This window comes from Stenella coeruleoalba (assembly GCF_951394435.1).
Source record: "Stenella coeruleoalba genome assembly, chromosome: 17".
Lineage (NCBI taxonomy): Eukaryota > Metazoa > Chordata > Mammalia > Artiodactyla > Delphinidae > Stenella > Stenella coeruleoalba.
In genome coordinates, this window is record NC_137163.1 from 27897431 (window position 1) to 27924770 (window position 27340).

General features: G+C 36.8%; 1 protein-coding gene across 6 annotated transcripts in view; it reads right to left on the bottom strand.

Moving 5' to 3' along the window:
* EMC2 (ER membrane protein complex subunit 2) overlaps nt 1-27340 on the bottom strand; it is a 617592-nt gene that overhangs the window by 223391 nt on the left and 366861 nt on the right. For all 6 annotated transcript variants that reach the window (XR_013824672.1, XR_013824673.1, XR_013824674.1 and 3 more), the window contains one exon: nt 19409-19505. The gene's annotated coding sequence lies outside the window, so the exon portion shown is untranslated. The remainder of the gene's footprint in view (nt 1-19408; nt 19506-27340) is intronic.

Genomic DNA, 27340 nt, shown 5'->3' on the forward strand with positions numbered 1-27340 from the left:
TCAAGTGCAATATTGAAGGTCAGAGTAAAGTTAAGGGGGGAATGATGTTTCTCACCTGAATCCAAAATATCTTCTTTAAGGAAGGAGGGAAAAGAGTGTTGATCATTTATTAATTCTAATAAATACTTTGATAACCTGCTGTTAATGAATATAACTAAGAATTAATCAAAATTATATTTTTACTTTGGTTTTCAGAGTAGGATATGTATAAATAATCAAATTTTTTCATTCTCAACTAGAATCTTTCTTAGCATTTTCACTAAATAACTTTACTGATGTTCCCCCTGAAACACACAAGGTTTTTAAGGACCACTGATTACAGGCGAGATATTTTGAGTTTCTCTCTGTTTCTACCTCTTGTAGATTGGGAAAGCATCTCGGTTTGCCCTAAAATTAAACTCTTCAGCAATCACAGTCTGAGCTTTTCATTTAGCTATTTAGTACTTATTCTTCCAATGCACTGTTGTCACCCATATGGGAGAGAAGCAGCAGATTGCCTATCTGTTTCTTTTGAATTTCCTGCTAAACTGTAAAACATAGTGTTTTCTTTCTAGCTTCTTGTCACTATTCTCTACAATCAAGAGAAATTGTGAAGCAGAGAAGGAATATCTCAGTCTCTTGTGGAAAAGTCTTGATGTACCTGTCCAGACACATTTGGGAATGTAGGGCTTACCTACATAAAACAATGTGTGTGTTAATTAAAAATCTCAGGACAATAAAAGCTAGCAGGCAAATTGTTGTCTGAAGGTCACTGATGGTCAATGACCTGTATATACATTCCTAGATATGTGTATATAAACTTGAATTACAGCAATAGTGAAGTAGTATCACTTCATGATACTCGGGGGTAAAGGTATCAATTTGGAAATATTAAAACTGTTTTAGGTAATTTTTTGGTTTATTGTTGATAACAAACAAGTTCTTAACTCAGTCATATAGGTGCAGTTATTTATCATTCAAAGTCCAGGCAGGAAGGAGAAGGCTCACACAGATGGTATTTTAAAGAAAATGTAATAAAAGGGCTATCTACAAAGGAGTGGACAGAGATAAGGGAACAATCACAGGGTGTAGAAGCACTCACATACTACCAAAAAGTGAAAGGCATTACCAGTGCTAAGCCTGAAGGAGCAAATAGTATTACTGGAGCCAAGTGAGAAAAGGAAGGGACATGAAGAGGGGCAAGCAGGATGGGAACAGAAATTCCTTGGCCTCTCTACTCCTGCCCTCCAATCTCCTTCCATTGCCTTAGCCAGAGGTTGGATGGGGCAAGGAGATGGGGATTGGGGTGCAAAGTGAGAAGTAAACTTGCTAAATAAAAAAATCTCGAAAGGAGTATAACCCAAGACTGTTGTAAAATTCTATTTTATTTCATTAGCCTTTTGCTGTTATTGTTCAGGCCAATCCCATGGAGATAAAGATAATATAAATTTCAAGCATCTAGGACATAGTGAGCACTGAATAAATATCTGCTGAATGAAAAAATGAATAAGTGAATGGGAAATTTGGTTGAATCATCTATTTGAAATGTTTCAAATTTATATTAATAAATGCCTTTGTTTTATTTTCATAATAATTTTAAGATTTAAATATTCTTTATAAAAGCATTCTTCTTTTTATCCCCACTGCCCAATTCTAACCTTGAAGCTTATCAATATATTTCTCTAAGCTCATTGAGATAGATGTGTCTTATATTTTCCACTGTCAAACCAGAATGCATATTTCAAATCAACCAGGTGCCCCTTAATAGAGGCTGGAGGAACCAGTCCCGGTCCTTGCATTCCAAAGCAAGAGGATGAAATATTATTAACCTAAATTGAGCATTTATGTAATATTTTTCCCTCAGTTTTACTGCAGTAAGTCATCAAATACTTTAAATTAGAAAACGGTCCCTGTCAAGGTGAGATAGTCATTTTCTGTGCTTTAAATTAGAAAACGGTCCCTGTCAAGGTGAGATAGTCATTTTCTGCGCTTGAAATATAGTTGTGTGCCAGGAGGGAGCTGAGGTGCTTTAAATAAGCTTTCTCCCCCACCATGTAAGCCCTGAAATTGTTGACCATATTAAATGATAACAACAATATCAATAAAAATAATAGCCACCATCTAGAAGGTACCTACTAGGCTTAAACCTCATTTCCATCCTCTAACTCAACTATCCAATTTTATGAAGTTGGAATGATTATAATATTTTATAAAGCAGATAACCTTGCCCAGGGCCATGCAGTCTGAGCAGTAGAGAACATAGTGAGTAAGCAGTAGAGTGTACTTGGAGCCCAGGTTGTCTCATACCAAAACCGTCGCTCTTAACCAATACAGTGACAACACTTTTTTTTTTTTTTAACATCTTTATTAGAGTATAATTGCTTTAAAATGGTGTGTTAGTTTCTGCTTTATAACAAAGTGAATCAGTTATACACACACATATGTTCCCATATCTCTTCCCTCTTGCGTCTCCCTCCCTCCCACCCTCGCTATCCCACCCCTCCAGGCGGTCACAAAGCACTGAGCTGATATCCCTGTGCTATGTGGCTGCTTCCCACTAGCTATCTGCCTTACGTTTGGTAGTGTATATGTGTCCATGCCTCTCTCTCGCTTTGTCACAGCTTACCCTTACCCCTCCCCGTATCCTCAAGTCCATTCTCTAGTAGGTCTGCGTCTTTATTCCTGTCTTACCCCTAGGTTCTTCATGACATTTTTTTCCTTAAATTCCATGTATATGTGTTAGCATACGGTATTTGTCTTTCTCTTTCTGACTTACTTCACTCTGTATGACAGACTCTTGGTCTATCCACCTCATTACAAATAACTCAATTTCGTTTCTTTTTATGGCTGAGTAATATTCCATTGTATATATGTGCCACAACCCTCTTTTGACTCTCACTTGATTTAATATATTTTTGGCTGAAATCAGAAAAGCTCATGTCTCCCACTTGGTTCTGCAGTGTTCTGTGGAGATGTCTGAGAGCAGAAAGACAGAAATTTCATTTCTGCCTTTTGTGCTATAGGGGAGGAAAACTAAGATAACATTATTGAGAGTGACTGTAATGAGAGAAGAGAAATCAATAAAACGTACAATGAGAAAAGTGAATTTTTGAAGGAAAAACTATCACAGTTGACTAAAGGAGAGTGTGTTGTCATACTACTCTGTGTTCTCCTTCCATTGGTATATATTATCAAAATGTCTCTGTTATCCGAAACATTCAACTTGACCCATCGCTGCCCTTTATACAGAGTTAGCTCTCCCAAGCAACTCTGAGCAGCAGATGCCACATAGAAGAATTGGTGATAACCCTGAGTGGCCTAGGTAATTTCTGCTTACCTTGACTGCTCTTTCTTGCTAATCATTTAACACTAGACTTTAGCTTTCCATATTAGTTTTTGGTCTCTTGGCTGGTGGCCCAGGTGGCCTTCCTTCTCTGGCTTAGTGGCATGAATCTCACTCTTAACCTTTGGCTGTGCCTCACCTTCTCATGTCATCACTGGCAACAGCTTTAAGGGAAGACACTCCCTTTAAAGTCTTGATCCACTGAAACACTTCCAACCAAGCCAACCTCCAGCATACCCACTTAGAGAGGGAAAGTTAAGCCTACCTTTTTAAAAAGGAAAAGTTAAAAACCTTTATGAAATTAGACATATTTAAGTATGGCAATTCTCACCCACTCTCTTCAAACAACATTTAATATGTGTATTTGTGTGTTAAGCTCTGCAATAAGTTCTTCAATTCCTAAGTTTCTATCTAGGGTTCCATCTTTACGTATATAAAAGAACAACACTTTTTATAGAGTGCTTCATAGTAAAGAAGTTTTTTTGGAGTCAATTAATTTTCAGTGCTGCTAAAAATGACATTTTATTATTTTTAATATAGGCAAAGTGAGGAGGGTCTCAAGAAAGATCTCATCTGCATTACTGACTTTAGGAATGCTAGAATGTTAGAGCACGTGAGATGTATATGCCCAAAACCCAAAGAGCCACTCAGAAAAATAGAAAAGAGGACACAGGATTTACAGAAAAGAGAGACAGCATAGTACAGACTATAGAGTTAAATCTCCTAGGCTCAAATCCCACCTGTAATACCTACTAGTGGTACAGCTTTAGACAAATATCTTAACTTTCTTTCTCTGCTTCTGTTTTATCTATAAAATGTGAATTATTATAATTATAGCACCTAGTATTATATGGGGTTTTATGAGAATTGAATTATCCCTTATTAAAGCATGGGGAGTTCTAAGAGCAGTGCCTAGTATAGGAAGTACTTGATGATGATGAATGGCAGCTTTCATTATAACCAGCAACTAGCCATGTGACAATTGCAAGTCACAGACCTCAGGAGCTCACTGTCTTCCTCCTTAAACAGCATTGGCCATTGATGAAAGTTGGGTGTTAAAGTCCCCTACTATTAATGTGTTACTGTCGATTTCTCCTTTTATGGCTGTTAGTATTTGCCTTATGTATTGAGGTGCTCCTATGTTGGGTGCATAAATATTTACAATTGTTATATCGTCTTCTTGGATTGATCCCTTGATCATTATGTAGTGTCCTTCTTTGTCTCTTCTAATAGTCTTTATTTTAGAGTCTATTTTGTCTGATATGAGAATTGCTACTCCAGCTTTCTTTTGGTTTCCATTTGCATGCAGGATACAAAATTAATGCACAGAAATCTCTGCATTCCTATACACTAATGATTAAAAATCTGAAAGTGAAATCAAGAAAACACTCTCATTTACCATTGCAACAGAAAGAATAAAATATCTAGGAATAAACCTACCTAAGGAGACAAAAGAGCTGTATGCAGAAAATTATGACACTGATTAAAGAAATTAAAGATGATACAAATAGATGGAGAGATATACCATGTTCTTGGATTGGAAGAATCAACATTGTGAAAATGACTCTACTACCCAAAGCAATCTATAGATTCAATGCAATCCCTATCAAACTACCACTGGCATTTTTCACAGAACTAGAACAAAAATTTTACAATTCGTATGGAAACACAAGACTCCGAATAGCCAAAGCAATCTTGAGAATGAAAAACGGAGCTGGAGGAATTAGGCTCCCTGACTTCAGACTATACTACAAAGCTACAGTAATCAAGACAGTATGGTACTGGCACAAAAACAGAAATATAGATCAATGGAACAGGATAGAAAGCCCACAGATAAACCCATACACATATGGTCACCTTATCTGTGATAAAGGAGGCAGGAATGTACAGTGGAGAAAGGACAGCCTCTTCAATAAGTGGTGCTGGGAAAACTGGACAGGTACATGTAAAAGTATGAGATTAGATCACTCCCTAACACTATACACAAAAATAAGCTCAAAATGGATTAAAGACCTAAATGTAAGGCCAGAAACTATCAAACTCTTAGAGGAAAACATAGGCAGAACACTCTATGACATAAATCACAGCAAGATCCTTTTTGACCCACCTCCTAGAGAAATGGAAATAAAAACAAAAATAAACAAATGGTACCTAATGAAACTTCATAGCTTTTGCACAGCAAAGGAAACCATAAAGAAGACCAAAAGACAACCCTCAGAATGGGAGAAAATATTTGCAAATGAAGCAACTGACAAAGGATTAATCTCCAAAATTTATAAGCAGCTCATACAGCTGAATAACAAAAAAACAAACAACCCAATCCAAAAATGGGCAGAAGAACTAAATAGACATTTCTCCAAAGAAGATATACAGACTGCCAACAAACACATGAAAGAATGCTCAACATCACTAATCATTAGAGAAATGCAAATCAAAACTACAATGAGATATCATCTCACACCAGTCAGAATGGCCATCATCAATAGAAACAATAAATGCTGAAGAGGGTGTGGAGAAAAGGGAACCCTCTTGCACTGCTGGGGGGAATGTGAATTGGTACAGCCACTATGGAGAACAGTATGGAGGTTCCTTAAAAAACTAGAAATAGAACTACCATATGACCCAGCAATCCCACTACTGGGCATATACCCTGAGAAAAAGAGTCATGTACCAAAATGTTCATTGCAGCTCTATTTACAACAGCCAGGAGATGGAAACAACCTAAGTGTCCATCATCGGATGAATGGATAAAGAAGATGTGGCACATATATACAATGGAATATTACTCAGCCATAAAACGAAACGAAATTGAGCTATTTGTAATGAGGTGGATAGACCTAGAGTCTGTCATACAGAGTGAAGTAAGTCAGAAAGAGAGACAAATACCGTATGCTAACACATATATATGGAATTTAAGGGAAAAAAATGTCATGAAGAACGTAGGGGTAAGACAGGAATAAAGACACAGACCTACTAGGGAATGGACTTAAGGATATGGGGAGGGGGAAGGGTAAGCTGTGACAAAGCGCGAGAGAGGCATGGACATACATACACTACCAAACGTAAAATAGATAGCTAGTGGGAAGCAGCTGCATAGCACAGGGAGATCAGCTGGTTGCTTTGTGACAGCCTGGAGGGGTGGGATAGGGAGGGTGGGAGGGAGGGAGACACAAGAGGGAAGAGATATGGGAACATATGTATATGTATATGTATAACGGATTCACTTTGTTATAAAGCAGAAACGAACACACCATTGTAAAGCAATTATACTCCAATAAAGAATAAAAACAAACAAACAAACAGCATTGGCCTTTGATCTAGAAGTTTCTTATCTTTCTGTTAATGTATTCTTTTACTAGAAATAGGCTCCCTTGACCAAATGTCAACCAGTTAAATTCTGACTGCTGGCATCTCACACATTTTAATATTTCTAAGCTCTAATGTAAATCCCCTCCCAACCCCACACAAGTGTCAAACTAAAGAAGGAGACAGTCAGAACAGAAATCTCATCACTCTTATTATTCCCCATGTGATTCAAATGTACTATTGTTTGTCTGTTATCTGCAGTAACTCCTGAAAAACCTCATTCTGTCACTAGAGATACAGCCTTTTAGGATTTGCCTGTACAGTTTGTCAAGCTTTGCAGCCTTCACTTTAATCTCTCAGCCAGAGTGGCTGTCTTCTAAAGAGAGGTCATTCTAAAGCCTATTCAGGTATCGTATTTTCCTCTTTTCTTCTGTTCTCTCTTTTATGCGCTTCCCTCCCCTTTAGGATTAGAGAGAAGAATCACAGAGAGGATTCATTCAAAATCCACTCCCCTCTCCTCCTCTTTGTGTCAGGAGAATATAGTATTTGAGTTCAACATTGAAGGTAGACAGACATAATTCCTGACTCTACCACTTATTAACTGGGTAATGCAAGGCGATTTTCTTGTTATCTTTGATCCTTGGTAAATAAATGTTATTGTGAGAGTGAATTAAACAAGATGACGCAATTGCATACAGCATATAGTAACCTTTCAGTAGTGGTATCAATTACTGTTGTACTTTCCACTCTCTAACATCTGACATGTTTTTCCATGTTTCTTCTCTGCAGCTATGTCAAGGTCTTTATACTTTATTCATCAGTTTATTCTCCTCTCCTTTCCCCCCACCAAAGCATATCCTCTTAGTTATCTACCTGAATCTTTATTCTCCACATGATGTCATTCAAATTTGAGACCCTGCTCCTCTGATTAAAACACTTCTGGTTTGGTGATCTTCCACAGTCCTTTCAAAACAGTTATTCTAATTCCTCTGCTTGATTATCTGTAGCACCATACAATATATAGCAATTACCATTCCACTTTTCCTAATGTGCGCAGGTAAAGCTTCAATAATTCCTCTTACTTTCTCTAAAGACCACTTTTCTGAAACAGTAGAGCCCTCTGGAGGAGAGCTCCTAGAGCTGCTAGTGATACTGATATTGGGGTAGATTTAAAGTTGACTGCAGCTGCCTCATACAGAGATACTCCTGGCACAGCTCTGTCCCCATGGTCACTCCAAAGTCTGAGGGTTTGGAAGTTTAAAGGAATCTCTGGTACCAGTGCAGAGGGATAGCATGTAGACATATTATCTAGATCAGATGGTAAGCACAGAATAGAATAATGCTTAAGGATATGGGTTTTAGAATCAAGACAGATATAAAGTCAGATCCCAGCAATACTACTTTCTACCTGTTTGACCTTGAGCAAGTTATTTTAACTTTTCTGACTTTTATTTTAAAAAAGGATTAAGAAAGTAGTATCTGCTTTTTAAAGAGGTTCTAAGCATTAAATGGTATAATGCATTTTGAAAGGGCTTAATAAATTGCTTGGCATATTATATTATTATTATCATCATAATCACTGTAAATATGAAATGCAGCTGAATATATACACATATATGAAGATGTATAGATACACCTTCAGCTGCATTTCATATTTACAATAATTATGATTGTAATAATATAATAATATGCCAGGCAATTTATATATAAAATATTCGTTCATCTCTTTCTCCACTGCCATGATGCTTCCTTAAGCTGTTATTATACTCTCCCTGGAATACTACCGTAGCTTTTAACTGGTCATCATTCTTTTCTGCTCCTGTATCTTTCTTCTCCATTATTCACAAAGCTATCCAAGTGCTTTTTAAAACATGCAAAATAGATCATGTCACTCTTCTATTCAAAATGACTTTAGTCTTTAATAAGTCCAGTCTAGACCCTGTCTACTTCTCCCTCTTTGTATAGTACCACTTCTCCCCAACCCTCAACTAATTTCAGCCCCAGTAGTCTTCCTGCAGTTCTTCAGGTGCACACATTTCTTCCCTCTGCCTGGAGTGCACTTCACTAAACTATTTGCCTGTTATCACATTCTATTTCTTCAGGTCTCAGCAATGTTTCTTCAAAGAGGCCCTTCTTCACACCCCTCTGTCTTCATTCCCCTTTTATATTCTCCCATAGTACTGTGAATTTTTCTTTATAAAGCTTATACTTATTTGCATTTCTATATTTATGTTTATGATTTTCAGTTTATTATTTGCCTCATGACTCCTCCACAAGCACAATGAACGCAGGAGTCATATCTATTTTGTTTATAATTTTTACACCAGGTGTCTAACTCAGAGTCAGACCCATGGCTTCACGAATATTTGCAGAAACAATGTTGAGTGAATATGACAAATACAGGATGAATGCTCTTTCTGCTCTTGCCTAGCATACCTATCCCCATCAGCAGCATCAGCAGGATCTTCACAACAGCAGTAGCTATGATTTAGTGAACAGCTGCTGTGGGCCAGGGCCTGTATTAAACTTTTCCATGTATATGCTCACTTAATCTTCACTATCATCCTACCATACTTTTCAGATAAGAAAAAAATGCATACTCGAGGCCATACAGCTATGGTGAGACCAGAATCAAACCCATACCTAGCTGACTCAAGACCTTGATCTTGCCACAGGAGAGAGAACTGAGCAGGTTACCACTTATCCAGAGGAATAAAGTAATGCTTTCTTTTTCTTAAAAAATCCTAATTTTTAAACTCTTCCTCAAAAGATACATTCCAACGCTTAAAATTTCCAAATGACCAAGAAATCAAGCATGAATCAAAATGGTCTTCTTTCAATGATAACTGAAAATTAATAATAAATTGCCTGTGTTCTAAGCTCAGTAAATCTTTTCATGACGTTTCTATTCTTTCAGTCTGTCATGTAGAAAGTAATATTGGTCAGGCATCAGTGGACCACTGCACTGATCCTGGTAGGGTCATTTGTCTCGTCACTCTGTATAGCTACCTCATCACCAACAGTGCCTTTTTCAACTAGCAAATAAAGACAGAGTCCACCTTAGTTTATAAAGAAAAAAGAAACATTGTAATATAATGGAATTTTATTTGTGACTTCCCACAGCAGAAGTATTATATCATCTTAAATGCTCATAGGTAATGCGCTTTAGTTATTTAATCAACCCAGAATTTAATTACAAACCATTGACTTCAATAGATTTTCATTCCACTTTCCATTCCTTTAAGAATAAGGAAAAAGAAGACATTTACAAAAATTGTCGTGCATGAATGTTATCTCAGAGACATGTGGGTTCTTAAAAATAACTCCAGAACTTTGTACGGGCAATATTCAGACCACAAGGAAAATCTACTTTTTTCTGGTTGGCCTTTTTTTAATCGTTAGCTTAAGGTAACAGATGGCCAACTGTACCCAATATTAAGCTGACCTTGAGTAACAAGGTCACCAGCACTCAGAATTTTTCTTTAAATTCTTATTTCTGTTTGGCTTCCATGTGAGTGTGAACAATATAAATATTCCTGGTTTTATGCTTGTGTTATTGTATATTGTATTGTATATTATATTGTATTGTATTTGTTCTCATTAAACTTGACCCTATACCTCTTACCAAGGGGAAAAAAAAGTTCTTCTCATTATTTTGATGAGACTGTTACGACCTATTTCATCAGCTTGGAGTACAAATGTGTCACGGTACTAGTCAGCTCAGCTGCCATAACAAAATATCATTGACTAGGTGGCTTAAGTAACAGAAATTTATTTTCTCACAATTCTGAAGATTAGAAGGCCAAGATCAAGATTCTAGTCAATTTGCTTCTTGGTGAGAGCTCCTTTCTGACTTGCAGATGGCCACTTTCTCCCTATGTTCTCACATGGTGGACAGAGAGAAAGAGGTCCCTCTGGTGTCTCTTCTTATAAGTACACTGATCCTATTAGATGAGGACCCAACCGTCATGACCTCATTTAACCTTCATTACCTCCAAAAAGCTCCATCTCCAAATATAGTCACACTGGAAGTCAGGGCCACAACATATGAATGTTGGGGACACACAAACATTCAGTCCATAATAGTCACCTTAATTTTATTTTTCAATTAATTAATCCAGTCTCCACACAGTTAAACAAACAGGAAGCTAAGAATCTTTTTGAGGCTACATTCTTTCCCTAAATTATTTAAGAATACTTTTTCTTTAATGATTGCAAAAGAGTCCATTCTACTTTCAAACACTAAGCATAGAAAATGTAAAAGTCAGATTAGATTGCCAGTGGAGTCCAGCTTTCTCCCTATATTGCTTCTGCCTCTATAATGATGCAATTAACACTGGTCCTGCAAAGTCCTATGCTTCAGTGAGTCCCTAACTCCTCCCAGTTTTGAACAGGTCATAGTAGTGCCCATGATCTGGGTCCCAAGATGACAATTCAACCACTAGAACATCAAACTGAACACAGCCCTTACCATCACCACTTAAGTCTAGGTATTGAAACTGGGTTACCAATCCAGACTTCTCCTCCACTCCTGAATTTTTTTCCAGGGCCTTGATTTCCTTTCCAGCCATAAAACATTAGTAAGACCATATCTCTCCCTCAGAGCAGTGCTTGGACTTTGAAAGAAAGGGTCCCTATGCATGTTTATTTACCTCTTCCCTAGCAACCACAGCTGCATATCCAGGGCTGTTATTCAGAGGAACATCCTTTCTCAAGTTCACAAACATCCTGTAATATCATTCCCCTAGGACTATGGGTGCCTAAGACCCTTATAGTTGCAAAACTAGAAAAATCCATTAGAATGATTCTTCTGGAGGAAAAATTATATATATATATATATATATATACACAAGGAAGTGGCCAGAAAAGGCACATTTAAAAAAAATTTTAATAGATCTTTATTGGAGTATAATTTCTCATTTTTATTCTTCATTCACCATCTTTATTTATACCATCAGCTACCAATCCACCGAACATTCAAGAGTATCTTCCTTAGGACCCGACCAACTTAGAAAGTGAGAGAGTTGGGAATTATAAATATTTTAAATTGTCTTCAATCAATTGATATTTTCTATAATTTTTAAGGAAATAGAAATCATAGGAGAATCTGGGCAGCAACACATAAAAAAGTGTGACAAATAGAAAGGAGACATAGAGCTAGTGAAACCTGGACAAGAGGATAATGACACTGGGATTATGGCCATGGAAATGTTTTCAGATGATGTGAGGGCTTGGATATATGGGCAGACTTCTTGGGAGCACATGGCAGAGACACTTCATATAAACCATCGTGCATGGCTGTGTATATGCAGGGATACAAAGGAGTCACAGAGGCACTGAATAAGCAGCAGATCAAGAAAGGATTTGCCTAGGATGGGAACATGGATGGGCCTTTTGTTAGGAAGATACCAAAATTAGAATTAAATCTGTGTCCTGGTTCCCACAGAGGAAGCTCCAATTTTCAGAACAGGGTGTAGGTTCTAAATAAGGATGTTGGAAGTGTGGATTCTTGAATATACTCACTCACAAGATAGCAATTAAGATCATGTCTTACGTTTTTTGCAATACTCAGAAAGCTTAAGGATACTCAGCGATAGGCCTCAGTAGTATTACTTTGCATTTACTTAAACATTCTCATCTGTTTATACCTTAGCTAAGGAGACTTTTTAAAATATTTTGAAGAAACTAGTCTCACATGGTTGGTGATAACAGTAAGGCTGAGTCCTCCAGATTCCCATTCAGAGAAGCCCTTTCTATCCTGATAGGATAAAAAAGTAGGCAGGTAGGGCTGTGAAAGACAGTTGTCAGCCTCTTCAGAGATTGCTTTAGCTCAAAAGAGCTGCTTCACCCAAGATTATATGCTTCCTAGAGTAACTCTCTTCTAATGATTGACAGAGGCAGGGATGTAAGGGTCCAACTATTCTGACCCCAAAGGGACATCTCTGATGAGCTATTTTAGCTTCTGAGCTTCCTCTGGGGTTGGTCAAGGATGTCATCCAAGCTGCCTCAGAGTGTGACTTCTTCCCCAGCCCATTCCTGGTTCCCCGCCACACACACAATGAGGCAGATTATGGCAGATGTGGTAAAATCCATTTGGTAAAATCCAAAATCCATTATACACTTGGTACTTGATAATAGAATTCCAAAATTTAGATAGGAATATTGCAGCTCAGATAAAAGAATTTATTTCCCAAAAGAATTATTTCCTTGCAAGTTAATATAGCTAAGGAACTATGTTTGGGCCAAGAAAATATAGGAAAAATTTTTTTAAAGGAGAAAATGTACCTTTTTCACCCTTCCTTCTTGATACTGGTTGTAATAAAGACATGATGGCTGGAGACTGAGCAACTCTTCTGGACCATGAGGCAGCCTGGTAAATATAGTAGAGGGGCAAAATAGAACCCTGGGTACTTGATACTTGTGAAGTATCAGACTATCTACTACTAGATTCTTTTTACATGAAAAGAAATAAATTTCTATTATCTAAGCAAATTTTGAGGAGTTTTTTTTAAATTTTAGTTTTTGTTAGCTTTTTTTTTTTAAACTTATAGCTGAATCTAAACTAATATACAAGAGATTTGGGGGGTAGGGGTGGGGGAAAAATCAGCAAAGAGTAGAAGCAAAGGCAATTTCCAAGATGAAAGTAAACAACAATTCCAGGAAAAAACAAAAACAAAAACAAAAACATGTTTATCTGGCTTAGAGAGCAAACTGCTCAGGTCAAAGCATGAAAGCTGTTTCTAGGAAAAATATCTGAAACTAATAACTCATCTGACATGTTTGACTGTCAAGAAAATTGTACTGAGAGGCATTTTAAAGAGTTATGGGAGAGTGTAGGAGACTTAGATCTTCAAAGAAATGAAAGACAACAAATAAGCAAAGTTTTAGGGCTTTAGTAACTACAGCGGAAATAAATTGTGTAAGAAATCAAAAGCATCATAGCATTCTACTTGGTTCAGCATGAACAATATTTATGTAGTCACAATAGTGAAAACATTGGATATTCTTTTAATTAAAAATTGAAATATGCTGAGATGATGTGAAGGGTAAGACAGGAGAAGAGGAATTTTGAGTTAAATCCTCAAATACCATAATAGAACATTTTTGTTGATGAAGAAGTATATGCATATATTTTTAAATTATGAAGATAAATATCTAGAAAACAAGCTAAATAAGTTGAAAGCAGTTGTCCCTATGGACTAGGACAAGGGGATCAAGTGAACGTCATATTTATCACTATTTACATTTAATTTTTTGCAAATATTTCTCAATAAAAATAAAATATTTTCAAAAAATCAGGAACAAAACTGAAAAGAGGTTAGAGGAAGGCCCAAAGAAATGTGAGAAACAGATAGCAAGAAAGACTGAAGTAAGTTGAAAACCTGGGAGTGCTTCAAACATCTTTGCAATGTCATTTCTTACCACATGGTATGAATACAATCTGAGCTATGACAATTATAATTACTGCCAATATACTAAAATTTCCTCAGAGAACATTAACTTTCTGCCAATTCACATAGGCTAAATGCCCTTAACTTTCATTCTCAGAATGAATTTTCTTGCCAGGAGGAAAGATCCACGCTACATTCATTTCTAGAATTTGCCATATTGTGAGCTACTTCAAAAGACATTTAAGATCCAGGATTGCCAACAGGAGGTTTTTTTCAGTATCTAGTAATTACCACAAACTTCACATGAAACTGCTATATAATAAAAAAGGAAAAACCTCAGCTATTCTTAAGACAATTTGAAGACTTTGTGGGGTTCATTAGGTTCCCCTTTTGAAACTTAACTTTTTCTTTCTTTCCAACCATATGTGACCTCTTTTAAAATATTTAACCCTGGTGGTGCAGTGGTTGAGAGTCCGCCTGCCAATGCAGGGGACACGGGTTCGTGCCCTGGTCCAGGAGGATCCCGCATGCTGTGGAGCAACTAAGCCCATGAGCCATGGCCACTGAGCCTGCGTGTCGCACCGCGAGAGGCCACAACAGCGAGAGGTCCGTGTACCGCAAAAAAAAAAAAAAAATATATATATATATATATATATATATATTTAACCCTAAATTATGCCTTAATGAATATCTTCAGGAATCCCTGTTTTGTGTTACTTATATACTCTCTGCTTACAGAAGAAATAGCATTTTTATTCAGTTTTGTCTAAAATATTACCTAGTTTTTTGTTCAGTGGGTTTTTCCTGTCTTTTCCCCCTTATGTATCCATCACACATACCTCAGCTATAACTGTTAGTACAAGGCTTACAAATGTTTAAAGATGAGATGTGTACTTTAGTGGGGCTAACCAAAAGTTTATCCAAGTTTGCTTTCTAAATCAATAAACTCTGCCAAATACTCAACTATTTCAAATTTTTTAAAATGATGTGTATGTGACTAATATTCTCCTGTATTCAGCTATTTTCCTTCACTAATTAAAACAATTTAGATTCAATTTCTTCAAAAAATTTAAGAGAAAGTTCTTTTACATTTTTTTTTTTGCAGTACGCGGGTCTCTCACTGTTGTGGCCTCTTGCGTTGCGACGCGCAGGCTCAGCGGCCATGGCTCACGGGCCCAGCCGCTCCACGGTATGCGGGATGCAGGATCCTCCTGGACCGGGGCACGAACCCGTGTCCCCTGCATCCGTAGGTGGACTCCCAACCACTGCGCCACCAGGGAAGCCCAAGGGAAAGTTTTTTTAAACTTGCTTTTTGTATCAGAAAAATGTTATTAAACAGGCTGGACCTGACCTCCCAACTGCTTTAAGTAGGTCTTGATTAGAGGTTCCATAAACAGAAGGATTTTGGCTAATTTTGCTGTGTAACAAGTTACTCTAAAACATTAGTAAATAAAACAACTATTTTATTTTGTTCACAATTTTCTGGTCAAAAATTCAGGAAGAGCTCAGCTGGCCATTTCTTCCTGGGCGTACAAGCAGTTACAGTCAATTAATGGCTGGGCTGCATTTATATGAAGGCTCAATGAGGCAGATTGTCCCAGATAGCTCATTCACAGGGAAGACAGTTGATGGAAGCTGTTTGCTGGGAAGTCAGCTGGGATGTCCACTGAGCACTTCCACACAGCCTTTCCGTACATTGGTCTCAGAGTAGTCCGACCACCAACATGGAGGCTCAGGACTGCGAGTGTTCCAGTAAACAAGATGGAAGCTGCATAGCCATTTTCGGCCTTGCTTAGAAAGTCACTCGAAGTCACTCCTTCTGCATTCTAGCAGTCAGTAATGAGAAACAGCCCCACTGAGATCCAAGGAGAGAGGAAGTAGATCCCACCTCTTGGTCAAATCAAAAAACTTGTGACTATTTGTCTTAAACAGCCACATGAAGTATAAATGTTGAGGTCAAGTTGTTATAGCCCAAGTTCATATTGTTATTTTTGTGGTATTTTTGAGACTTCATAGTAAATAGTTATTTTGGGTCCCTGTGCTTTTAGAGAGTTTACTAAAGTTAGCCCCATCCTGTTGCATATTTGAAGTCATTTTCTACCCCTGAGTGTTTCTTTCTCTTTGACAAATCTTCCACATTTAGCTTTTAACAAACATGATGTTTTTGCCAAGTAGATGTTACAATGGAGAGTTTCTAACCACCTCCTACCACATTATTAAAATACTTTTCCACTTGTTGATTGTCACGTTCCTCTCTTCCGTATTTCCTTACTTTAATTCCTCCCTTCTCTCTGTCCTCACACCCTCTTCCTTCCTTTCTTATCCAATATGCTTTGACTTTTTGGTTCCACACTCTGCTAGGCACTGGAGATATTGAGATAAATAACAATATTCCCTCCTCTACAGGAGTTGCCTTTTGGTGGCGAAGATGGGAACTGAAACTGACAGTGTGGTAAATATGATTGCAGAGATATGTGCAGAGGATTATGGGAGCACTGAGGCAAGACTGAAGTGCCTCAACATCTAAGTTACTGAAGAGAGCGCGGTACAAATTCATATTCAAAGAGAGAGAGAACAGATTCAAGGTCTGAGATACATGACTATGACACCCACACATTTCTGGATCATGGGTTTTGAAATATAAATCATTTTATCTCCTAAAAATAAGATTCTTTTAAAAATAATATTATCCACATTTACACAAACATCTGAAAATATGCATTAATTTGAAATCAACTTCTCCCTCCTTCCAATAATCAAACTATCGAAAGTCAGCTTCTTTGGGGTAGCAGAGATAGCAGGAAAATCCCTTGAGATTGTCAGAACTGCTAACCCACTCCAGTGATTGGATTCTCACAGCTCAATTAAAAGAGAAATAGCAAGCACAGCTGGTCACGAAATTTAAAATATTTATGAGGATAAAAGGCCCTTAACGGTGTTTTTTACTATTAATTCATAGCTAGATGGAAGGGGAATACTTTGGAGTCTTTTACTTCATTATACTTTCTATGACAAAACATACCAACTATTTCCCTTTTGGTTTAGCTTGAGAATCAAATGAATGCTTGATTTTTCTGATAATTTTAAGGTAGTTTCTTCCTATTTTTCCCTCAGGAGAACTTGGATCTTCACTGTTGTTGAGAGAAGGCAGTGAAAAAAAATTTCCCAGTTTATGAAATATCATCAGCACATTCTACTCAGTAGAATGCCAGGTATCTAAAGTGATTCAGTTGAACAACTGGTTAAGTTGGGAGACGTTTAAAGCATCTCGTAAGTAGGTAAATGGGTTGCAAGATGTTTAATACACAGGAACAACTGCTTGCAGACTAAACCACTGGGACTTCTCGGCATTTTTAGGAAGAAGGAAAAGATTGGGAAATGTTCCTTCTACAGGCTAGCCTGTATTACATTGGGAAACACTTGCAAGTAGAGATGTTAGTCATATGTCCCTCTGTCTCTGAATTCCCAGCATCTAGCATAGTGCCTGACCAGAGTGTGTGCTCAATAAATTTCACTAAATGTGTGAAGCAATAAATGTGATGTACAGACTGCAACATAATAAAATATAATTACCAACTATTGCTAGGTAAAGGGTGGATAAATTAAGTTGCCTTGTATTTGAAATGTTGAATTTCATTTTACTTGGTATTATTCTAAGATAGCATCTATTTTTATCAATATCATCCTAATCATAAATCTTGAAGAAAGACATGCCATATTCTCATCTGACATGACTATAAGGAATATATAAGACTTTAATAAGTGCATAAAAATAGAAATGAGGACTCCAATGGGTTAAGAGAATTTGGTAATAAGGTACTTAGTCTGCCTGCACAGTGAGGGGGAGATAGAGTAATACAGTAATGATCCACTTAATTATTTCTAAAGTATTTTTGATAGATGCATGTCATAGCTTAGCAGATGTGACAGTGACATTGATTCTGCACAGTGACAGACTCTTTTATTACATATTTTACAGTTCATTACAGTGTTTTTTTCCCCAATATTTAGCCTTCATTTCTATTGCTACTTAAAGTTACTTTGTCTTGATTTTTAAAAGGGTGGGTTTTATCTTGCAGGCTGAGACATACATTATGTTCTAATTCCCATTAAGATCAAAGAAACATGTAATTCTTACCATGCAAGAGCTCTGGTTCCATCTCACAGAACTAACATTCCACATTGCTATTTGGTTCTCATTTTAGAAAAGCATCCATTTTAGTTAATTTTTGCAAAAACCATTGCCAGATAACCGAATTCCCTTTTTCTAGGAGCACTAAAATCAAAATGTTAATAAGGACTAGGGAATCAGGCTTAGCTTGCTTATACATTTGCAAAATAAGGATGCTGTTTGTAGAAGTACCATGCTCCTGACATTTCACTATGAACTTATTCTTCAGTTCTTCTGTTGCTTATTTTCCTTTTCTTCTCCTTATTTGAAACCCACTATCCATAAAAAAAATGATTGGATTGGATTGTTTCTTCTGGAATATTTCTTTCCTTTTGATTAGGGACTTTTATTTTTTATTTTTTTTGTGTTGAGGTGTTTGTTTGGTTTTTTTTTAAACCAAAGGCCTTTATTTGTACCTGTTTGTTTTAGCTATCATTGTAGCAAAATAGGAGAATTATATGAAATGATAGATTTCAGTTTTAAATGCTTCACTTATCAATTGATTTACACATTCATTTACAAATATGAACTGAGCCCTATGAGTTGGGCGTCTACTCACTGCATTTTGTTTTCTTATTTACAGATATTGCTTCTATTTTATTCATTCTGGAGAACTATGTTACAGCAGGCTTCAGATTATATAGGGTTCTTGACCAAACACTTATTTTCGACTTATGATGAGATAGACACTATGCTCAAACTGGGGAGTTGGAAATAAATTAAACCTGGTGTCTACTTCAAGGAGTCTAATGAGATAGAAAATGTATGAAAATATATCATATTTGGATGCTCAAAGGTAAGAGAAAATTCAGCACAGTCTAACCTTAACTTTCATTCTGTTTCTTTGTGATTCTTTAACCTCTTGCCTTCTCCTGTATGTCAGTTTATCCTCAGGCTAACTTACCTTGTAGTTCTAAACAGAAGCAGGGACTATGTACTTCCTCCATTCTCAACCATTGATCAAAATTATGCACTTTGGGCTTCCCTGGTGGCGCAGTGGTTGAGACTCCGCCTGCCGATGCAGGGGACACGGGTTCGTGCCCCGATCCGGGAAGATCCCACATGCCGTGGAGCGGCTGGGCCCGTGAGCCATGGCCACTGAGCCTGCGCGTCCGAAGCCTGTGCTCCACAACGGGAGAGGCCACAACAGTGAGAGGCCCGCGTACCGCAAAAAAAAAAAAAAAAAAAAAAAAAAAAAAAAAAAATTATGCACTTTACCTTGATTGGAATATTTCTGCGTCAAGTGTGGCTAGGGGAGTCCCGTGTTTTGGGCTTGAGACGGGTTCCTTCCTTTGTCTTGACCAATTACTGTAGCCTGAGGAATGTGATAAGGCTTATTAGTTTGCACCCTTGAGCAGAGGGTAGAGTAGTCAATATCCCCCAAACCACAGTTCTACTACACAAAAGCGAAAGATGGTTACTTAGAGGGAGATTCAAGTAGTGTTACAAAAGAGAATGGTGGGAAATTGGTATTGGTAAGGCAACCAATGACTGGATCTGGACAGCATCAGTTTTCCACCCACTCCCACTTTATGTTCAGACTCAGCATTTTATTACTATGGTAGCTTGATTACAAAATTGTCCAAATTGTTCTACACGCTAAGCAATTTGACTTTGTAGGTCCTCGCATCAAGAGAAAGTCTGTTCTCCTATTTCTTGAATTTGGGCTAAGCTGGTGATTTCACTTAACAAAATAATGCCTTGGAAATGATCCTCTTTTGAGCTTGGCTCCCAAAAGGTTTTATGTGCCTCCACTCACTGTTGGAACCCTGCTGCCACCCTGTAAACTAGCCTGATCTAGTTGGCTGAAGACTGGGAGACCACATAGAATAGAGACAAGCAGGCATTCCAGCTCAGGCCATCCCAGACCAGTCAGTGACCCAGGATTTGACCACAGACCCGTAAGTGAGCCTAGTCAAGACCAGAAGGATCTGCTAGGGAGGTGAAGGCAAGGGCTTACACAGGGCCACCATTGTTTAGTTATGATTCTGAAATCCAATAAACTCTTAAAATCAAAAGCATTTTTATTAATTTGCAGGAAATCCATTTGGCAGCAAAACCAAATGTGAACTTAATGAAAGGCTACTTACACTCTTTCTTTACCCAAACTAGTGTGAATATCCACTTTTTGCTGAAAAATATATTAATGCGTTTGATAACAGTGTGCTGCCCCAGATCCTACTGGGGATTTTACAAAATATATTATACATGCAAAGTTCTGGCTTTTTAAATTACGTAAAGAAAAACCCAAATCAAACAAGAACCAAAACAAACAAACAAATCACTTGACTTTTGAAACATATCAGGCTCAAGAATTTGGGGACCCCAAAATTATTTTGCACAGAATGTCATCCCCTTTCTTTTTCCTCTTCCCATTCTTCTCACAAAGAATCTTCCCTAATCTTCTTACACTTTTTTTTTTTTCCCTTCCCTCCTCCTCCAAAATCCTCTTCTAGCCTCTCAGGGTCTGACTTCATCCTCCTTCCCACTCTGGGATTTTCCTCCACCACCTCTTTCCTTAAATAGTACAACTTAAGTCTTTCTCAGCTTCCCAGTTTGCACCTTCATATACCACCCAGCTCAGCAAATTGAAAGATATTCCTTGACATTTGCCATCTTTTGAAGGCAAGTGAAGGTTGGAGATCAAGGGTTAAAAATGATGACTAATGTTCTCCCCTTTCACGCATATAAACAAATATAATGATATATTACTGATGCTCTGATAGGAGTGTAAGAGCTAAATTAGGCTGAGGTACAAAGAAAGTAGTGGTCAATTCTACCCAGGATGGAGAAGGGTTATTAAAAGAACTTTATAGAGAAAACCATGTTCTAGAAGAGTTGACCTGTACTGACACATTGGGGGAATGAAATTCAGAATCAGCTAGTCTAAGTAGGGGAGGCAGCTTTAGAAAAGGAAAACTGTGGGTACAGCAGGGAATATCAGTGAATCGCATACAGTTTATGAAGCTGGAACATATGGTGGGAGATGAGGAAGAAGAGTTAGGCAAAGGCCAAGTCATAAAAAAACTTTCTCTGAAATAAGCTTCTTTCAAAAATCTGTAAGATTGTCAGTGGGGAAGAAGTCAAGAGAAATCTCTAAAATATGAAAAGCAGGATAAGGTGTGATGGATGAAATATGAGACCACTAAAAGGAAGCTATCAATACAGATGGAGCAGCAAGTCCAACACAAAATGTCCATTGTGGAGAGCAGCATAATAAAAAAATGATAAAATATCTGAGGAAAGACATTCCATGAAAGAGAGACAAAACTGAAGACCTTACACCCAATAAGTAGTTAAAAGAACAATCAAAATTGATATGGTTATAAATTTGAATATATTGTATAATTAATATCCATGGAGAGTTATGTCAGGACATCATATTTAGAAAATAAGAAATAGCATAGATGATTACAAATAAGAAAACAATAAAATGGTTAAGAAGTGAAAAACGTAATTGTTGAAATTAAATAATTAATAGATGGACTGAACAACATAATGGAAGCAGCTGAAAAGCAAATTAATAGCTAAAAAAAATAATATACTAATACTTATTGGATCACTTATATGCCAAGCATTGTTCTAAGTGCTCTGCATACATTTTATTTACTTCTTCCTCACAGTAGTCAAATAAGCAATGCTATTATGATCCTTATTTTACAGATAAGAAAATTAAACTACAGGAGTTTTATAAAACTCACTCAAAGTCACATGTGTCAACTCCAGATAACACCTACTAAACCACTGTACAACATATAGAAGATTGAACCTAAGAATCACTTTAGAATGCAATACAAGAAGATAAAAATATGGGTATAAAGAAATAAAGGTTAAGGATAAGGAGAATAGAGCTAGAAGTTGCAGCATCTAAGAGCTTAGTGATAATGAAAAGGGAGCAATATTTAAATGTATGATAGTCGAGAATTTCTTACAACTGAAGAAAGATAAGATTCTTCATTTGAAAGAAGCCATTAAGCCATTAGACAATGGAGATTAGGTACAGGATTTTAAGAAGAGGATTGCCATAGTCAGATTTTTTCTTTCATAAAGATCAATTCATGGGCAGTGTTAAGTATAAATTTGAGGCTCAAGATTATAGGCAAGGTACAACCTATCAGATAATTGCAGTAGTCCAGACTAGAGATGATAAGAGCTTACACTGAGGAAGGAGACATAAGGAAGAAGAACCAAGCACAGAGTCAGAAAACTGACGCTAATACTAACAATAATGGTGAGATACCAAAATGTCAAATCACATACCATAAAGTTTAATGACATAAAAAAAATTTTTTTTAAAAATGAAGCACAGCCACCACCGAAGACACTTGCTAATCTAGGGTCTCCAACAGTAGCATGGCAGACTTGAATCATAAAGGGTCTTGAAAAATATGAATCAAAATACGAAATATTATCTGATATGACTGTTGAAAATAAAATAATAATTTCTTCATAACAGTGTTTCCCAAAGTTTATTTTATATAACAGTAGTTCTACAAGATGCTTTGTGGAAAATTAAAGATTCATAATCCTATAAGTTTGGGAAAACTTTAAAAACAGGTCTTACCCTTAGAGTCTCAAATCATGCCTTAACAAATTAAAGAGTCTCAGAAGTATTATAATAATGAAACCTGCTGAATTTTTAAAGAGTGGAATATTCTTCAGGAATATTTAGTTATACCCCATGACACTAATTTATATGTGTGTATATATATATGGAGGTACATATATTTAGGAAAATACTATTTTAGAGGCATATGTTTATGCATTTATAGGAATTCAATTTTTATTATTCCTCTGACGTACATTCATAAGTATGAAATATAGCTTTACAGTGTTATTATGCCTTTCAAATATTTTATAGAAAAGGAGAATGTGAGAAAAAATGAGGAAGATTCAAGTAGAAAGATAACTTAGTTTAAGTATTAATAATATCACTCAAAAGATTAGCATTAATAATAATTATGATATGAAAAAGTCTAAAATAAAACCTTTACTCTCTTTAATGTAAAAGGAAAGCAAAATATAATAATTGCTTAAACCACTGTCTAGTGGTAGATAACCAGATCCCTTCTGTCCCCCTTCTGAGCTCCTTTTTGGCTCAGGAGGGGCTGCAGTTAAGGAAAGAAGGCTAACTTCTGTCAAACAAGTTCAAAACCTCACGGCCACAATAGAAGTTTGTTTTACGCTCGCATCTGAGTCTGATATGGATCAGGTAACTCTCTTCTAAGCTGTGATTCAGCAGCCCAGGCTGCTTTCATATTGTGGCTTCAGGGTCATTTTAGCATCATTCAGATAGCACATGGCAGGAAGAGTAAATGGGCAGCCACATCAGACCCTTAACTACCTTATCCTGGAAATTAACTCACATCATTTCCACACACATTCCATTCCCCAGAACCAGAAATGTGGCCCCACAGAGATGCAGGGAGTGCATTCATAGTTTGGATTGGTGTATCTTCTTCATGAATTGACCCTTTATCATTATTATTTTCCTCCATACCTGGTAATATTCAACATCCTAAAGCCCACTTTAATACAGCCACTTCAGCTTCCTTCTGATTAATGTTTGCATGATATACATTTTTATCCTGTAACTTATCTATATCTTTATATCTAAATTTCACTGTCATTAGCTCTTGCTTGAAGATGGTTTTTATAAGCTCTTTGATTACACTAAGCTAGCTCTTCAATCTATTCCCCAGCATGGTCTTTTAAAAATTCAAGTATGATCTTATTCTCCTGCTTAAAAACCACCATTGACATTTTTTTTTTTTAGAATTAAATCCACACACCTTAGCCTTGATTACAAGTCCAAAGATGATCTGTCCTCTACTGAAACTTCCAGTATCATTACTGACATTCTTCCCCTCACATTTCATACTGTATATATACTGAACTTTTTTCAATTCCAGTAATTCCACTTCTGAATTGCCATCCATATGCTACCTCATTCTTCTAAGGACTAACTTCTGTCTGGATATTATATCATCTAGAAATCTACTTTGACCTGTCAATTCTGAATTAAGTACTCTTCCTTTATGTTCCCGCTGTACCATTTATTCCTTTATCACAGCACTGATGAAATGGCATTACACTTGCCTGTTAAACTGGCACACCTCCCATCAGATTGTAAACTCCCTGAAAGTTAGGATGTATCCATTCAGTTCACTGCTGTACATCTGAAACTTAGCATAGAATCTTTTGACATTTAATTAATACTTGTTGAGTGAGTGGCTGAATTATTGAATATTATTAATGACTTTAATAAGAAATTTCAGTGCAGTGATAGACCCATAAACTGGAACATATCTCGAAAAAGAGATGTGATAAAGGACAGGGAAAGAGTTGAAGTCAGTTGAGATATTTCTTGAATAAATAACAGGAGACCATGGTGGTATGGTATCAGGAGTACTGAATGATTTTATACTCTCCCACTCTCCATGCATAACAGTATGTTGGATGAAGCCAAGCTAGAGAAAACTGTCTTTTAGTTCTTCTTAAGATGAGAGAACAAAATCCTTACACTATGATACAAACTCTTAAAGCAGAGATTCAGATCAGGTGCTTGAAACCTGAATTCTCTCCAAAAGCATATTGCTCTTTTATAATGAACTACTACATACAGTACGGTGCATGAAATTAAGAGTCAACTCCGATACCTAACTCAAAGAGAATGCTCATATAAGCATATCTAGGTCAACGTGCCAGTGTCCCAAAGCCTCTCCTTTTGCTTTCTGCAAATCACTATTCCCTCCCTCCCTTGCATATGTAGCCTCTATCTTGAAATTTATGGCAACCACATTCTTGCTTTTCTCATTGTTTCACCAATATCCCAAAGTACTCTGATATAGTTTTGCCTCTTTAGCTAACAATATAAATGGACTTGCACAGTTACACATTAGTATTTTTTAGTGGCTAGCTTCTTTTCTTCATTCTTACTGTTGGGTTTTAAAATATTCATAATTATTAATTTTTATCCAGAATGTACTCATGGTATTTGGATCAGAGACCTTACCATTATTCACTTAAAAAGCAAATAATGACCATGTGGTTCCCAACACTCCACTTTTACCCCTGGGACAACACAAGAAAAGCCAAGTCAAATGTCTTATGCATACAAACTTCAAAGTCTTTATCAGAGGTGAGAAACAGAGAAAAAATTGATTTTGTCTGCTTATACACAGAAGCCAGAAAAAGCTGCCTTTTCCTCCCCTCCCAAAAGAAGAGAGAAAAACTTCACTCTTTGGACACAAGAATCTCTGACTGAAACCTGATTGTTTATCCTCTATATCTTTTTATCCTCACTTTTGTCTTTTTCATCATTTTGTCTCTTTGCGCTTTCTTTGAGATGTTTTATTCTGATCTACCTCCAGTTTACTAATTCTCTCTTCACTATGTCTAATCTCTTAATCTGTCCACTGAGTTCTTAATTTTGATTCTGATTCATTTTTTATTCCCAGTTCTCTGACAAAATTCTAAATTTTGTCTTATTTCATTGAGCACAGTAAATATAGTTATTTAAAATTCTCTAGGGACTTCCCTGGTGGTCCAGTGGTTAAGAATCTGCCTTCCAATGCAGGAGATGTGGGTTCCATCCCTGGTCGGGAACTAAGATCCCACAGGGCACGGGACAACGAAGCCCATGTGCCAAAACTACTGAGCCCACGCACTCTAGAGCCCACACGCCACAGCTAGAGAGAAGCCCACGTGCCACAACGAAGATCCCACATGCTGCAACTAAGATCCGACGCAGCCAAATAAATAAATAAATATTTTTTAAAAAATGAAATAAAATTCTTTAATATCTGAAGTCTCCCATTGGTCATTTTCTATTGTTTTATGTTTCTGTTTGTTTTCATACATGTGATATAATCTTCTGATGTGCTTGGGTTTTTTCTTTGTTTTACTTTTAATTTTAAAATAATTATAGATTCTTGGAACGTTGCAATGATATTACAGAAAGATCGTGTGTACCCTTCATTCGGTTTCCCTCAATGGTTACATTTTGTGTAACTATATATAATATCAATCCAGAAAACTGCTAGTTTACCACATGCGTAGATTTGTGTAGCCACCACCCCAATCAAGATACAGAACTACTCCATCACCACAAAGATCTCCCTCATGCTAACCCTTATAGTTATGATCACAGCCACTCCTATACCACCCACAATCCTTAACCCTTGGAAACCACTAATGTGTTCTCCATCTCTATAACTTTGTCATTATGAAAATGTTATAGATATATAATGTTATATATATGCTATATATAATGTTATATACATTATATATATATATATGAGAGAGAGAATTATACAGTATGTGACCTTTAGAAATTGGCTTTTTTTTATTGTTATTTTTTATTCTGAGTTAATGTATTTGCAAAATTGTTTGTAAAACTGGTTTGAGATGATGCAGTATTTTTTTTTCCTTTTTCAAAGATTGCTTCTTATGCCAAGTACCTGGTGTTCTAGCACTCTGAAATTACCGTGGTTAAATTTTAGGGATTGACATCTTAACAAAGTGAGGTGCACTCCCTGTGAGGTCCCATCTAACTGCTTCACACTGCTAGAATGCAACCTTTTAGGATTTTTAACCCAAAGTTTAAGGAGTGGAGCAGATTCACTATAATTCCTTCCCTTGGTGGGCTCAGAACCCCAGTCTCCACTCTCCTTAGCTTCTTGGACTCTCAACTATTTCCTCTTGAATCACCTAACATCCCCAAGTAAAAGGAAACTCCAAGCTCCTGACTTGCCTCACGGACTCTCTCTCCTTTTCTGAATTGTAGCCCAGTAACTTTTCTCTATCTTGTTAAATTTACATGTCTTCAAGCAAGTGATTTTTGTACATTTTGTCCAGATTTCTTTTTTTTTTTGGTTCCCCCTTTTACTTTATCTATTTAGCATCTTTACTGGAGTATAACTGCTTTACAATGGTGTGTTAATTTCTGCTGTATAAAAAAGTGAATCAGATATACATGTACATATATCTCAATATCTCCTCCCTCTTGCGTCTCCCTCCCACCCTCTCTATCCTACCCCTCTAGGTGAACACAAAGTACTGAGCTGATCTCCCTGTGCTATGCATCTGCTTCCCACTAGCTATTTTACGTTTGATAATGTATATATGTCCATGCCACTCTCTCAGCTT